The 14,171-nt window shown below is 49.6% G+C and overlaps 1 non-coding gene across 1 annotated transcript; it reads right to left on the bottom strand.

The window, feature by feature from the left end:
• Window positions 1-13,463: 13,463 nt before the first annotated feature.
• LOC146865778 (U6 spliceosomal RNA) lies at window positions 13,464-13,570 on the bottom strand. The gene has a single exon (XR_014977509.1). It is a non-coding gene; the product is annotated as a U6 spliceosomal RNA (small nuclear RNA).
• Window positions 13,571-14,171: the final 601 nt, after the last annotated feature.

Raw genomic sequence — 14,171 nt, 5'->3', positions numbered from 1 at the left:
CATTGCGGCGGGGGGAGTGAGAGAGAGAGAAGAAGAGAGAGAGAGAGAGAGAGAGAGAGAGAGAGAGAGAGAGAGCGCCGCCCCTGCGCACCCAGGCCACACTGCTCACCTGCTGCCACCGGTGTGTCTCCAACCACTTGCCGGCATGTAGTGCAGTCCATTAGGTCACACATCTGAGACAGACCCGTCATCTGAAACAGAGTCCAGATACATGTTTGGCACAGTACACACAATTGCACAAGACAACATTGCCTGCCCGCCCATGCACACCCAGACAGAGGCACCCCAGCCCCTCCCGCCGCCCATCAGAGCATGCCCGGCCATGCATACCCAGGCCGCACTGCTCACCTTCCGCCACCAGCGTGCAGACAGGAGGTCCCACCACATGCCGCTGCAAGCCACAACCCCGGGGCCCGCGGACATGGCACACTCCACACCATGCCGCCGCACTCCGCAGGCCACCAGGTCCCACGTTTAGTGCTGGGTCTTGATTACTCCATGGCAGAGGACATACCAGTGCACCCGGTCTCATCGCAGGCTGCACACCGACTCAGCCCAATAGGTGCCACCAACTCTGTGATCCCGGAAGTGATGCCACGTGGCGGTAGGCCCGCACTGCCCGCTGGCTCTGGCCTACACTGTGGTCCAGCAGGGCACACAAAACCTGAGCTGTCCGGACCACCGGGACGGGACATCATCGTAGGCTGCACACCTGCTCAGCAGCTCAAGGTGCCCTTAACTCAGTGCACCCAAAGTCACCGTCCCGTGGCGGGGTGCCTGTGCTGGCCCCAATGCTCCAAGTGCCACCAACCCTGTGCAACACCAGTCAGAGCCATGTGGCGGTAGGCCCATGATGGCCGCAAGGCATCAGGTGCCACAAACCCTGTGCAACCCCAGTCAGCGCCACGTGGTGGCAGGCCAGTGACGGATGCAAAGCCTCGGGTGCCACTAACCCTGTGCGCAACAACTCATTGGCCCTTTATGATTGAGAACCATGGAGCGTCCATCATCCAGTCACCACCGGCAGAGGGGAATGTGACGTCTTCGGCCCCTTATGTTGGCGGAGTCACATGGTCTGTGATGCCCGTGCCGGATGGGTGTGGTGTGCCTGCAAACCTGCCCTCAGGGAGTGGCTGTGACATGCTGACAACTAGACCAGTGACCTGCACACCACCAGTGAGTAGGCCTGCGACGGGTAGCAATGAGGGCCCCCCTCAGAGCATAAGAGGAGTGGTCTGGCCTGCCGTACGCCGGACCAGCCCAGGGCTTGCAACAATGACTCGTTGGATCTGGGCATGGTTCAATCCATGTCCGGACATGGAACTGACTGATGCGTATGTCCCTGTTGTAGTGTTCACGGGACCCGGTACACAATATGCAATGTAGCACCCTCTAACTGGCATCCCACAGGATGAGCATCATTGACGCAAGGGACATCACTGTCCCTACATTCACCCACACATTGATACATGAATGATGAATGACATAACACAGCAGTGCGTCACCGGATGTTTATTGCACATCCAGTGCAGTCCTGCAGCTGGAGCGGTACAGGGCAATGCCGAGCACACCACACAATATGGGCCCGTGGAGGGCCAGCCAGAGTCCATCCGGGGATGACAAGTACTGCGGAAGAGGTAGGGTACAGTCCGCAGTCTGGTCGCCGTGTCATTGGTCATCACACAGGATATGGCAGTCCATGTCGCTGTCCAAGGTGAGTGCATCGGAGTGTATCAGGGGTCAGTGGAAGTTCATGGGGCCATGTGCGGCACCAAGCAGGAACAGGCCAGGTGGCGGAAATGAAATCTAGTGCCTCCGGATCACAAACCCACCCACGTCCTTGTCCACGGATGTGTGCTCTGCCCCACCTGTGGGTGCTGCAGTACCGGCTGGGGCACTGTGTGCCACTGACACATCAGGGGCCAGAGGAGGGTGTCGGCCGCACTGTGTGGCAGTGACACATCAGGTGCTGGAGCGGATACGCCTGCCGCACTGTGGGACACTGACACACCAGGGGGCGGAGATGTGGATGGTGTGGGGTCAGCAGCATTCATCAGCGTCGCGTCTTGTCGCTGCAATGCTATGATGATAGTCTGCAGGGCATGGTAGATCCCAGCTACATTTCGCTGATGTACAGCGGTTGCTGCCATCCTTTCCGCCTCCACCCGTACCATGTCCTCCATGATCCTCCGCATGGGTGCCAGCTCACGGCTGCTATCGCTGGAGCCCCTCTGAGCAGACAGGTGTTCTTCTCGCCTCATCAGGACTCCAGCGATGTGAGTCAGGGCTCGTTGGAGGCCATGCAGCGGGTCTAGACACCCATGGATGGCGTTCAGTTTGGTAGCCATGAGGTCGAACCCCACCCGCACCTGCTCAGCCGTCTCCCTCTAGACCTCCAGCACACGGCGTTGGAAGGCCATGTGTTGTTCCTGGGGGTCTTGGGAGACTGGCGGGGCAGTGGGTGCCTCCTGCTGGGTGGTTTGGGTGGTGGGTGGGGTCTCCTTGATGCAGCTGGTCAGCCCTGATCCTGGAGGTGAATCGCGGATGATGTCAATAATGTCGAGGAGGGCATGGGTGTCGATGCTGGGTTTGTCATCCTCGTCATCAGTGAAGAGTGGCTGGTACTGCTCTGCAGGGGGTGTTGTCGCTGGCCCTTCAATGTGAAGGGGAGATTGTGTATTGCAATGTGTCCACATGTATGTAGCCGCATGTTACATGTTGACATTCAGTCAGCATGGCATTGTACATTGTGACAGTCTATAGATCTGGGCGATGACCCAGAGTCATTGAGGGTGTGCACTGTGCTCTGCTTGAATGTGCATGTTTGCCATCGTGGCCATCTCCACCCGCCTCCCTAGTACCTGGTGGTCATTCACCCTGTTGCGGTTGTGTTGGGTCCTGTCGAGCAGTGTCCGGTCCCCCGACTCCGGCCACAGTATCCACATTGATGACTGTCGACACCAGCTCCTCTATGTCATCCAGCTCGAGCTGTCGCGCTGGGCCCCCACCTCCAGTCTGCATTGCTGCCTTCTGGTTGGATGCAAATTTCTCCTTGGTCTTCCCTTGATGTCATTCCATCGCCTCTTGACCTCGTCCATTGTCCTCTTGTGCTCTCCGACGGCATTCACCTTGTCCACGATGTCCCACCATATTCCAGTTTTAGTGCCCATTGATACGTTGGAGGTGACGAACAGTTGTTGATGGTGTTCCATCACCTCCGTGACTATGATCCAGTTCGCCTGCGGACTGAATTTCGATTTCCTCTTCTTCTTATCCTTGCCCTTCCCTGTCCCTGATGTCCCGGGCTGGTCGTCCAGGGTGCTTGTGGGGTTGCACTCGTCCTCTGCTCCTGCTCCAGCTGCCTCCATGATGCTTGGGTGTTGGTCAGTTTGTGTTTGGGTGTTTTTTCTACTTTTATGGTGATTTTTCCCGCCAGCCAGGTGTGTGTTGCAGGCCTGGCGCTGCTTATCGCTGATTTCCTCATTAGGCTTTGGCCCATCGCAGGTTTTTTGGTGTTGTGGTTTGTGTTTTTATCTCCATCGAGGTGGTTGTATCGTGGACAATGTCTGTGGTTTCGGCAGACTATCGCATGCTTCCGCCTTGTTGTGAATTCCACGTTGACACAGGGTTATTTTCCCGCGATGGGCTGCGATGTTGAGAGTTGCGTTAAGCTACTCTTGCGATAGTTATCACACGTTCTTGTGAATATACCCCCATGTGTATTAGGAGCCTCCCCCTCCTTGCTTCGTTTGTGGTGAGTGCCTTCACAAGTTGCCTGTTCACAAGTTGTCTGTTTACTCTGCTTCTGAGATTGGGATTAGTTTTGTAATGGCGGCATCAGGAGTCCCGCTGAGACGTCCGCTACTGGGTCCGACAAACTCAGCGTGTCGCCTAGGCACCGGTCAGATTCCGTTTTAAGATTTCTTTGCAAAATGTATATTAAATATTCGCGCGGACCTCCGTGTAGTGACACTAACGCAGAGCCCGCCGTTGTCATTGCTGAGGCCAGCCACTGCCTTCGATCCGATTCCCGCTCAGCTTTTACTTCAGTTTTCAGTTTGTCCGGTACCTACCACATGCTTGTCAAGGTCCAGGCAGGCATGTTCATGTTTAGTTGCGCCTTCCATGCGTTTTTATCTGCTACAAGGCGGTAATTTATTAGAGAATGGCTTGCACTGTCTCCCTTGAGCCACGCCCCCAGACAAAGGTCTGGGTTTAATCCATCGTTCTTTTGCTCACCACGCCACCCCAGTTTGGACCCAGCCATATGCAAATTAGTCTTGACCACTGTTACCAGGAAGGTGCATGCCTGCGCGTGCACTCAAGTCTGTTCCTCCAAGCGCGCAGTGCTGTGTGTGGAGCACGCACCCACAGCAGATCCTAGGAGAGAATTCGCGCCGCCGCTTTTAAAATGCGAGCAGCGTAAAAAATGGTAATTTCCTGGTTGTGGCGGCTCCTGCACTTGCTACATTTCCTTCTTAATGAAGCGCAGCTGGGGGCTGTTTGTGGGCATTTTTGAACATCTTTGTTAAATAAAGCACCGTTATGAGGTGAAATGAACGTAAATATTTTCACAATGACCCACAATCAGCCAACAGCCTCGCTCCTTTAAGAGAAGAAAGGCAGTAAGTCCAAAAGCATGATGTGTGCTTTACATGTCGTTCTTGTGAACTGGAGGCATGTCTTTTCTTAATGGAGCAGGGCTGCGGCCTGAATGTGGACCATTGTGAAAATATTTATGTTAACTGCAGCGCATGATTGTCCATTAACAAAAATACTTTCCTAAATGCCCACAATCAGATCGCTGCCGTGTTCTATTAATAAAATAAATGCAGCAAGCACAAAAAAACAACGTTTAAAGCACACGTCATGCTTTTGGACTTGCATGGTGAAAAAGAAGAGATAGGTATCAAAAGAAAAGAGAACAAAAAAACGCATTAACAAACTCAGTAAATGTAAATAAGGACAGGAGAGCGGGCAGAGGAGCGGATTCGTCAAGGAGATAGAAAGGCAGTGATCCTTAATAGCAAGATAACGCAAATACATTTATCTAGAAAGAAATTCAGAAGTGTAATTTATTTAGGTGTTTTCAGAATGTCAAGTGCTTGGTGCGAGTGCAAGGATCGGAAGGCATGGATTTCTGAACTGTTTCCACCGCGCCTGAAAAACACAATTTCCAGAATTAACGACGACTGGCTTCAGTGATCCTTGGATGAGTGTGAGACATACACTATACTTTGTGCTGAGCTTTAGGGTATAATTTTGACTTTCAAATGATGCAGGCTAAGGCATGTAAGGGCTGAGGTAAGGTAGTCAAACTTTCAGGTGCCTGTCAGAAGTTGAAAGTGCATGAGCAGTACCGCTCTTTCTTACTTAGGTTTTTTTTTTTTTAAATCAAACATCATACCTAAAATGCAGACAAGGATAATTGATATTAAGAAAAATCCACATTTGTTCAAGTAGCGCCTGCTTTAGCTTTTATACTGTCTGCTAAATTGTTGCTGAACGGGCCCCATCATTAGATCCGGCTCTAATCTGTTGCAATATTGTGCGCGTGTTGCTGCCATTTCATGACAACCGCCTGCATATGTATCTTAGCTTTTCTTAAACTTTTGGGGCAGAACCCTACATCTATATTTTACCTGGCCTAAGCTTCACTAGTAATATTAGCTACACAACACCTCTGCTACATATCCTAACATCAATGTGTGCTTTTACAATCACTAATATACGTTAGTGATTCTGAAAGCACACATCCCGCTTCTAGACTTGCTGCATGCCTTTTGTTAATGGAGCATGGCTGCAGGCAGACTGTGTGCATTTTTTAAAGCATTCATGTTAATTGCTGCAATTAGCATGAATACTTTCAAAAATGTTTACTATCTGCCTGCAGCCACGCTCTATTAACAAAAAGCATGCAGCAAGCCCAGGGCTTTAAGTGGGCTGGGTCCTGCTGATGCTGAGTTTTTAAAAGCCGTTGCTGAGACAGGTCCCTATCAGGCTCTTCATTTTTGCCCTCACGCTCAGGGAAAAAAAAAAATCTCAACTCTGCAGCAGTGCAACTGCTCAAAGCCTTTGGTGTAACTTCAGAGGACTTTTTATAGTTTCACAGTCTGATCATTTCAGAACTGAGGCATTTTCGATATTATATTCAACAAAGCCATAGTTGTTGCTTATTTATCTTATGCAACTAACAACCATTGACAAAGCCAATAGTCCTGGCTTGTTGTAGGTATAATGTTACTTGTTGTATTATATATCTGGATGCAATGACAGAGGCAGCACAATAACGGTCGGGCAGTACACTATCCTAAGCACAGATTTTTAGCTTACGTTATTTTAAGCCATGCCCTTAATTACATCAGACACGCCCTTTTGAGAGACCCCCCAGTTTTTTCATCCCACTTAAAGCCCTGAGCAAGCCTAAAAGCACCACGTGGGCTTTCAGAATCACTAACATATATTAGTGACTCTGAAAGCACACTTGGTGGACTTCTATGTACATTCCCCCCCTGCATATCTAGGAATCAGCTTCAGAGCTGATAAGTGAACTCATGTTTATCAGTTTTAAAGGGTGGAGTAACCCCCACCTTGGTAGAGCCAGCTCTGTTCTGCAGAGTCTTGCCCTGATGACCTTGAATAATTCTTAAACAGAATATTGCAAATAGCATTTTCCTTTCATTTATTTTTAGTCTGGGAAATGTGTGAGATTGTATTACAGACGTTTTATGAAAAATGTGTTTTTGTTTCATGCAACATCCATTAAAAAAAATTCTTTTAGATCCAAATAGGATCTCAGATATGAGAAATGGGAGGATGTCAGAGTGATTTGCAGTAGTATTAGTGAGTTTCTACTGTGTTAAAATATTGGAAAAATACATCACTATCCCTGAATATTAACTATAAACACAATTTTAATTTGAACCAGTGTGTCTGTGCACTGTTTGTGATCTGGCCAAAGGGACACGAGAAAGCTGAAACTGGATCATAAATTCAAAGCTGATCCGCACAGAGGCCCCCAAAATACGTTTGGCCAAGGGCGCTCAAAGTCCTTAAGATGTCCCTGAGCCGCCGCTGTGTTGTTAATTAGGAAAGAAGAGGTTCACTGGCACTGTGGAATGAGGCCGGTTGCCCTGATTTCCTAATATATATTAGTGCAGCTTTGTTGTGGTTGCAGATGCTCTGCACTGCACTTTCTCATTTCGAACACGACACAACCATTGTACTCCAGTCACCAATACAAAGGACATCCCCCTGGCTGAACTGGCCTTAGCAGGCCTCAGGCATTTGCCTGGGAGGTTGGAAGGGTGGGGGTCAGTTTTGGAGCAGTGGGGTCCAGTTTTGTTACTGGAGGGTGGGAGCCGGTGCGGCAAAATTGCCAGGGCTACTTTGGGGTTCCCAGTCAGCCTCTGCCTGCCTCATTAAACAGGCCTCCTCCGTTCCAGTACCTAAGTCAGTTATCTACACAATAAAGCAGGAACCCTGAGGCAGAACCACTGTCGCTGCACCCACACACGCGGTCTGGTTCCTGGTGCACATTGCACAGAGACCTCACACTGCCGCACACTGAGAAAAAGATTTTGAGGGAACATTGGTCTTGACCTTTTTCCTTATGGGAACAGTCGAACCCGAACTGCCAAGCCAGGTCCTCCCTGGATCGGTAACATCCATCCTGGGACCGGTTTTGGGGCATCACTCCTCATCAGCCAGGCTATCTTGAATCCAGTGGCGCAGTGAGCAGGGAACCCACGTCTGGGCATACTATTATGACTCGTAAACATCGTGACTTCAAAGTTGGTTTATTAATACACCCACCAGCTGTACATCATCTCTCGCTGGCTCCGTGAAAACTAACCGTCTCCCCACTCCCGTACATTCTATTGATGTCATCCCATTCTAATCGGGAGTCAAGACTTAAAGGGGAAACTACAACACATCTTCCTTATATAAAAATGTCAATAATTTCGATCAACCTCAGACCACCAATAAGACTCTCTAACTCTCGCCTTGGTCAGACTACGACCAAGATGACCTTCATGTGCTAGATTGATGATTTTCTCACTCATATCATTAGGAGGTATCAGTCTTTCCCCACGCAAAAGCTCACCTTGTAAAATATTCAATTCATCACGAACATTCCAGAAACCCTTCACAGAATTTAGAACTTCATTCAAAGAAGGCCAACCATTGATAATCCCATGATCGTTGCCAGTATTATGACTCGTAAACATCGTGACTTCAAAGTTGGTTTATTAATACACCCACCAGCTGCACATCATCTCTCGCTGGCTCCGTGAAAACTAACCGTCTCCCCACTCCCGTACATTCTATTGATGTCATCCCATTCTAATCGGGAGTCAAGACTTAAAGGGGAAACTACAACACATACCTTTCCCACTTAGGGCGCCAAATGCAAAAGAAACAAATGATGGACGGAATGCTGAACAATGCAAACTTTCACACTCAGTCACAAATATTAGGGTTCAATCCATCGTTCTTTTGCTCACTGCGCCACCCCAGTTTGGACTCAGACATTTGCAAATCAGTCTTGACCCTGTTCCTTATAGGAACAGTCCAGCCCGAACTGCCAAACCAGGTCCTCACTGGACCGGAAACAAGCATCTGGGATCAGTTTTGGGGCATCACTCATCATCAGCCAGGCTAGCTTGAATCCAGTGGCGTAGTGAGCACGGACCCATGTCTGGGTCCAAACTGGAATGGCATGGGCAGCAAAAAAACGATGGTTTTAGGCCCAGTTCTCTGTACTGGGGTGAATGTATGACATTGTTCTGCATTCTGTCCATCAATTGTTCTTTTTGCATTTGTCACCCTGAGTGGGATGGGTATGCCCAGACGTGGGTCTTGTGCTCTCCATGCCACTGGAGGCAAGCTAGCCTGACTGATGAGGGGTGAAACCCAGAAACCAGTCCTAGGATGCTTGTTTCCACCCCAGGGTGGACCTGGCCGTGCAGTTCGGTCTGGACTATTCCCATAGAGAGCAAGGTCAAGACTGATTTGCATATGGCTGGGTCCAAACTGGAATGGCATTGAGAGCAAAACAATTGTGGTTTTCGGCCCGGATCTCTGTACTGGGGTGAATGTATGACATTGTTCTGCATTCTGGCCTTCAATTGCTCTTTTTGCATTTGTCCCCCCGAGTGGTACAGGTATTCCCAGACGTGGGTCCTGTGCTCTCCATGCCACTGCAGTCAAGCTAGTCTGGCTGATGGGTGGTTGAAACCCTGAAATAGGATGCTTGTTTCCAGTCCAGAGAGGACCTGGCCTGGCAGTTCGGGCTGGACTGTTCCAATAGGGAGCAGGGTCAAGATTGTCAATTGTTCTTTTCGCATGTAGCATATTTTCCTGCATTTACCAATGCTTGTTCCTTGTCTGCTTTTCTTATCAGTTTCCGGTAGCCGAAATACTGTTAACATCTGCATGGGTGGAATTATTTTTTCATAAAGTTTTGTCTCTTCCTGCTTTTTTATCTTGCATCAGATTTTTCAGTGCAATTTATCACCTGGAAAAATTGAGTTATTGGACCACAATCACAGGATGTTGAGTCTGACAAGACTTGAACTGGGATCCCCAACTCTCAAGTCAGCAGCTCTGCCCGCTGCGCCACATCCTCTCCACTCCCATGATACTTGTTCTTTTTTCTTTCTCTCACTCCCTAATACTTTCTTTCTCCATCTGAAGCCAGCAATTGCCTTACTACAACTGTAAAAGCTTTCCAGAAAACAGTAGACAGACGGTCTGTTGCCTGTGCTAATGTGACACTAACATTTATATCGGACTCTTCTTGGAACTGTTTAATTTAAACAGTGCATTTAAAGCCTTGGTGTGTTTTTTCTGTTTGCTTATATGATTTATGAACCACTATCGTGCCACACGGCCACTTTAAAATGCTTAGCTGCACTCTAAATATATATATAAATACGAAAAATGTTTAGTGTAAAGTACAGACAGTCACAATAAACACAGCAGTCAGTGTGCCTCAGCAAGTGGACGTAAAGGTTATGCTTTCTGGGACTCTAATTTGCCGAGATTGTTAGGGTGAAATCAGAGAAACATCACGAGGCCTGTCCGTTTCCGGTTTGCAGCTGTTCACTCATATTCCAGAGTCAATGGGTGCAGACCTATGCTGAAACCAAGCTGTACTCTTCAATTGGTGCTTGTAAGATAGCGCGGTAATTAGAACGCTCGCCACTGGTGTCGGCTGTCACCCGAAAGGCATGATTTCGAATCCCGTTGAGTCCAGCTCAGCCTGTGATCCTTCTCGGGGAGACAAATCGAGTGCCAAAAAATTGGATAATATGTCGAAGTTTGGTTTTTGATTTGAAATATTTGGTTTAAGGGTTGCGCGGACTGCCACAATAGAGAAAATCTTTACTTCTGGCTAGGAATGTAGAAGTTAGTACCGCGCATTGCAAATGAAGGCCACTGCCGAGCACGTTTCATATAGCGCGAACTCGACCCGAAGGTATCAGAGCACTTTACATGAGCACCAGTTGCATTACTGACGGACACATTCATTTATAGACACGGGGAGATTAAGTGATTTGCCCAGAATCACAGGATGTTTGAGACTCCCGCCAGACTCAAACCTGACTCCCCAGCTTTAAAGTCGGCTGCTCTTGCTCTTAGGTGCCCCCAAAAGGGGTCAACGTCCTTGTTAAGCTCTTGCCTGTGTAGGACGCAGCGTGGGCCAGACTACACACATGGTCAGTTCATCGTCCTCTAATTGAAATGACATTTTGCTTCTCCTTCCCCAGTCAAACCAGTTATATTTGTCTCTCTGATTATTGTGCCACAAGGCAGCTACTTACATTTTACTAGCAGGTTTGTGAAGCGTTGCACTTACTATCTAAAGAGCACATTTTTAGCATTCAATTCATTCAATTACACATAGTAGTAATACCTAAATAGCACACATTACTCATTCATCCAGTTACACACATGCACATCGATTTTTGTGTTTTATTTTGATTAGAGATCCTCTATTAACCCACACGTCTTCCTCGCTAGCTTCCTAATTAACAGAACAATACTGTGTATTTATGTTTTTTGCTTCTCAGGTTTTTTTTCATGCGTTTCAAGTGGTGGGTGTCACTATTACTGCTACTACAACTGAATGTACTCCTCTTAAGATGGAAACTCGGGTCTGCCCAGATGGGATTTGAATCTATATGTTTCAGGTTATTCATGGCTTTCTGAAGCAGGTGCATTAACCCACTGAGCAGAAGCCTGTAGGGTAGATCAGAGTGAAAATGTAAAATCCTGGAGATAAAGGTTGGGACCCTGGCGGAGCCCATGTAGCTTTTCATCCTTCTGAGGTTGATGAAATCAGTACCATTAACGGGAACATTTATCACACATATTATCACAGCAGCCAGAGTCCATTCAGGTTGTGGTTTGAGCTATGTAAATATTAGTTACAACCAGGGACTACTAGGGTGATGCACAGCAGCTGTTGAAATCGCCATGTTCAGTCTTCCAGCCGGCGTCTTCTTGGACGTTGGAGCTGAGGAAACTGGACAGCAGAAGTGCTTTTCTGGCAGGGTCGTGCTTTTTAGGTCTTGCCTACGCAGCGCGCATGCGTAGGAGGGGACCTCTTGAAATTGATCAGCTTTTTTGGCCTAAAATGTGCACGCTTTGCATTGCTTTCTATTGCAACGCGTGTACGTTTGGCGTTTCCCTTGCGGGAGCGAGCAGCCGGAAATCTGTTAGCAATTATCGTGCATTGCTGCTCGCTCCCGCAAGGGAAACCCCACACATGACTTATTACTTACCGGTAATCTTCATTACCCCGATTAGGGCCCTCCCCGTCCCAGTCCTTACTACGTGAGGCAGTTCTGCCTCCACTCAGTCGATGAAAACGCCAGAATTCCAAAGTTCAAAGGTTACATAAGCCCCTCCCACCCACCGCCCTGCCTGTTATCCACAAGACTCTAACACAAACACAGCGGGAGGGAGGGAGGGAAGAGGACTGGGACGGGGAGGACCCTAATCGGGGTAATGAAGATTACCGGTAAGCAATAAGACATTACCCCCTCATGGGTCCTCCCTGTCCCAGTCCTTACTACGTGAGGAACTCACAAGCAGAGAACCAATAAGAAAAAATGCAGGACATAAGGGACCCATGCAAAAGTACAAAACTTTAATCAATAAAGTAACAACGAACTGCAGCGCACAAGACGCCAACAGAAAATCAGCAGAGGAGGCATGCAAAACATCAAGCCGATAATGTCGCACAAAAGTGTGACGAGACCGCCAGGCGGCTGCCCCACAAAACTCCTGAATAGAGACCCCGCCTCTCCAGCCCAGGAAGCAGACACAGAACGCGTCGAACGACCCAGCCCCTGTGACGGAAGAGGCAGATCGAAAGACTCACAGGATTGGCAAACCGCCGAACGCACCCACCGACTGATCATAGAATAGGAAACCTACTGCCCCTTAGCCACACCCCCACAGGAGACAAACAGGGCAGGAGAAACCCGAAACTCCAGTGAACGATGGAGGCAAATCAGAAGAGCCTTGCGAACATCCAAAGAAGGGGGAACAGGAGAATCCCCTGCAGCAGGCAAATCAGGAAGTATCACCTCCAGCTGCAAAAGGAAACTCAGAGAAACCCTAGGCAGAAAAGCCAGATCAAGCCACAAACAACCCGAACCTGCAGGAACTGCAAGTAAGGAAACGAAATGAGCAAGGCACCCAACTCACACAACCAACGAGCAGAGGTGAAGGCCAGCAAACACGCCACCGTAGCGGACAACCACAACAAGTCTGCCACCAACAAGGGCACGAAAGGGGGCAACCGCATACCACACAAAACAGCAGGCAAAACCCCAAGAAGAAACGAGCACAGGAGAGCCCGGACTACGAAGCCCAAAGCTCCGAAGAAGCCAACTTACCAATGGGGCAACAACCTCCAAGGAAGCCCCAAGACCCCGACAAGCACAAATCGCCCTCAACGAGCAGGCAAAATGGAAGGGAAAAGGCTCATCAAAAAAACTCCATCCTGGAGAAATCCAGCACAGAAACAGGAACCTCAGCATGGATCCAGACCAAGAAAAGAGCACACGGACACAAAAGAGCCCGAACGTGCATCATAGCTCCAAAGAGCGTAAGGCCGACGCGACAAATGCACGTCACAGGCCACCACAGAAGACAGCCGCTCAAGAGCCAGGCCATCAGAAGCAAGTGACAAAGACAGGGCAAAGACAGCTGCGGACCCAGATGTGGAGCCGGAGGCAAGGGAGGCCGGCCAAACTGACCCCCGCCAGCAGCAGCAGCAGGAGTGGAAACCAAAGACAGTGAGGTCAACCCAGACACCAACACCCCAGCTCCCGAAACCTCCGCAGTACCCTCGGAAGGAGAAAACAGGAGGGAAGGCATACAGAAAGCCCAAAGGCCAAGGAACAAGACAGAACCAAAGAGTCCCAAACCGAAGACAAAGGAACAGACAGAGGGAACGCTACATGAATTTGCATGTCATCCCTGTGCAGGGGCCATGCCAATCACCTGCGCACTGTCCCAATAAAAGGGTATGTCCCACCGAAGCGAGCACCAGACGGCACAAAACAGAAGACGGGAAGAAGCGGCCTAAGCCACCTGAACGAAAATGCAGACGTCCCCGAACGTTATCTCAAAGCCAACAGAGGAAATGCCACCTAGACACAAAACACGGAAGCCAGCCGGAACGGAGACACGCACCTGGATCCCCAAGAAGGCCCAAGCAACAACGAGCCACTGGAATGCCGGCACAAACAACAGACTCGTCGGCCACCAAGGACCCCAACGTGGCCCACAACCCCAAGGACAGGCGTCCGAGGACAACAAGAGGAGAGAAGGGAGCAGAAAACGCACCCCCCACACCAGGTTAGGAGAGCGAAGCCACCAGTCCAAAGATGGAACCAGAACAGGGGAAAGAGGAACCAGAGCCCCGCAACCTGCAGGGAAAAGGACTCAACGAGTCAACAGAAGAAACACCAAGGACACGAGGAGCAGGCGAGCCCAAGGAACCACAGCCGTGGAGGCAGCCACCACCCCCCGGACCCACAAACCGGGGCAGAAGGGTGACCCAGCAGGACCTGCAGAAGAGTCAACAGGGCAGAGAACCAATCCGGAGCGAGAAAACAGGCCCCTGCAAAGCGTCAAACCGGACGAGA

The sequence above is a fragment of the Triturus cristatus genome, chromosome 2_1 (assembly GCF_964204655.1).
Source record: "Triturus cristatus chromosome 2_1, aTriCri1.1, whole genome shotgun sequence".
Lineage (NCBI taxonomy): Eukaryota > Metazoa > Chordata > Amphibia > Caudata > Salamandridae > Triturus > Triturus cristatus.
The sequence above is the reverse complement of the archived record's forward strand: the minus strand, read 5'-3'. Positions and strand labels throughout refer to the sequence as shown.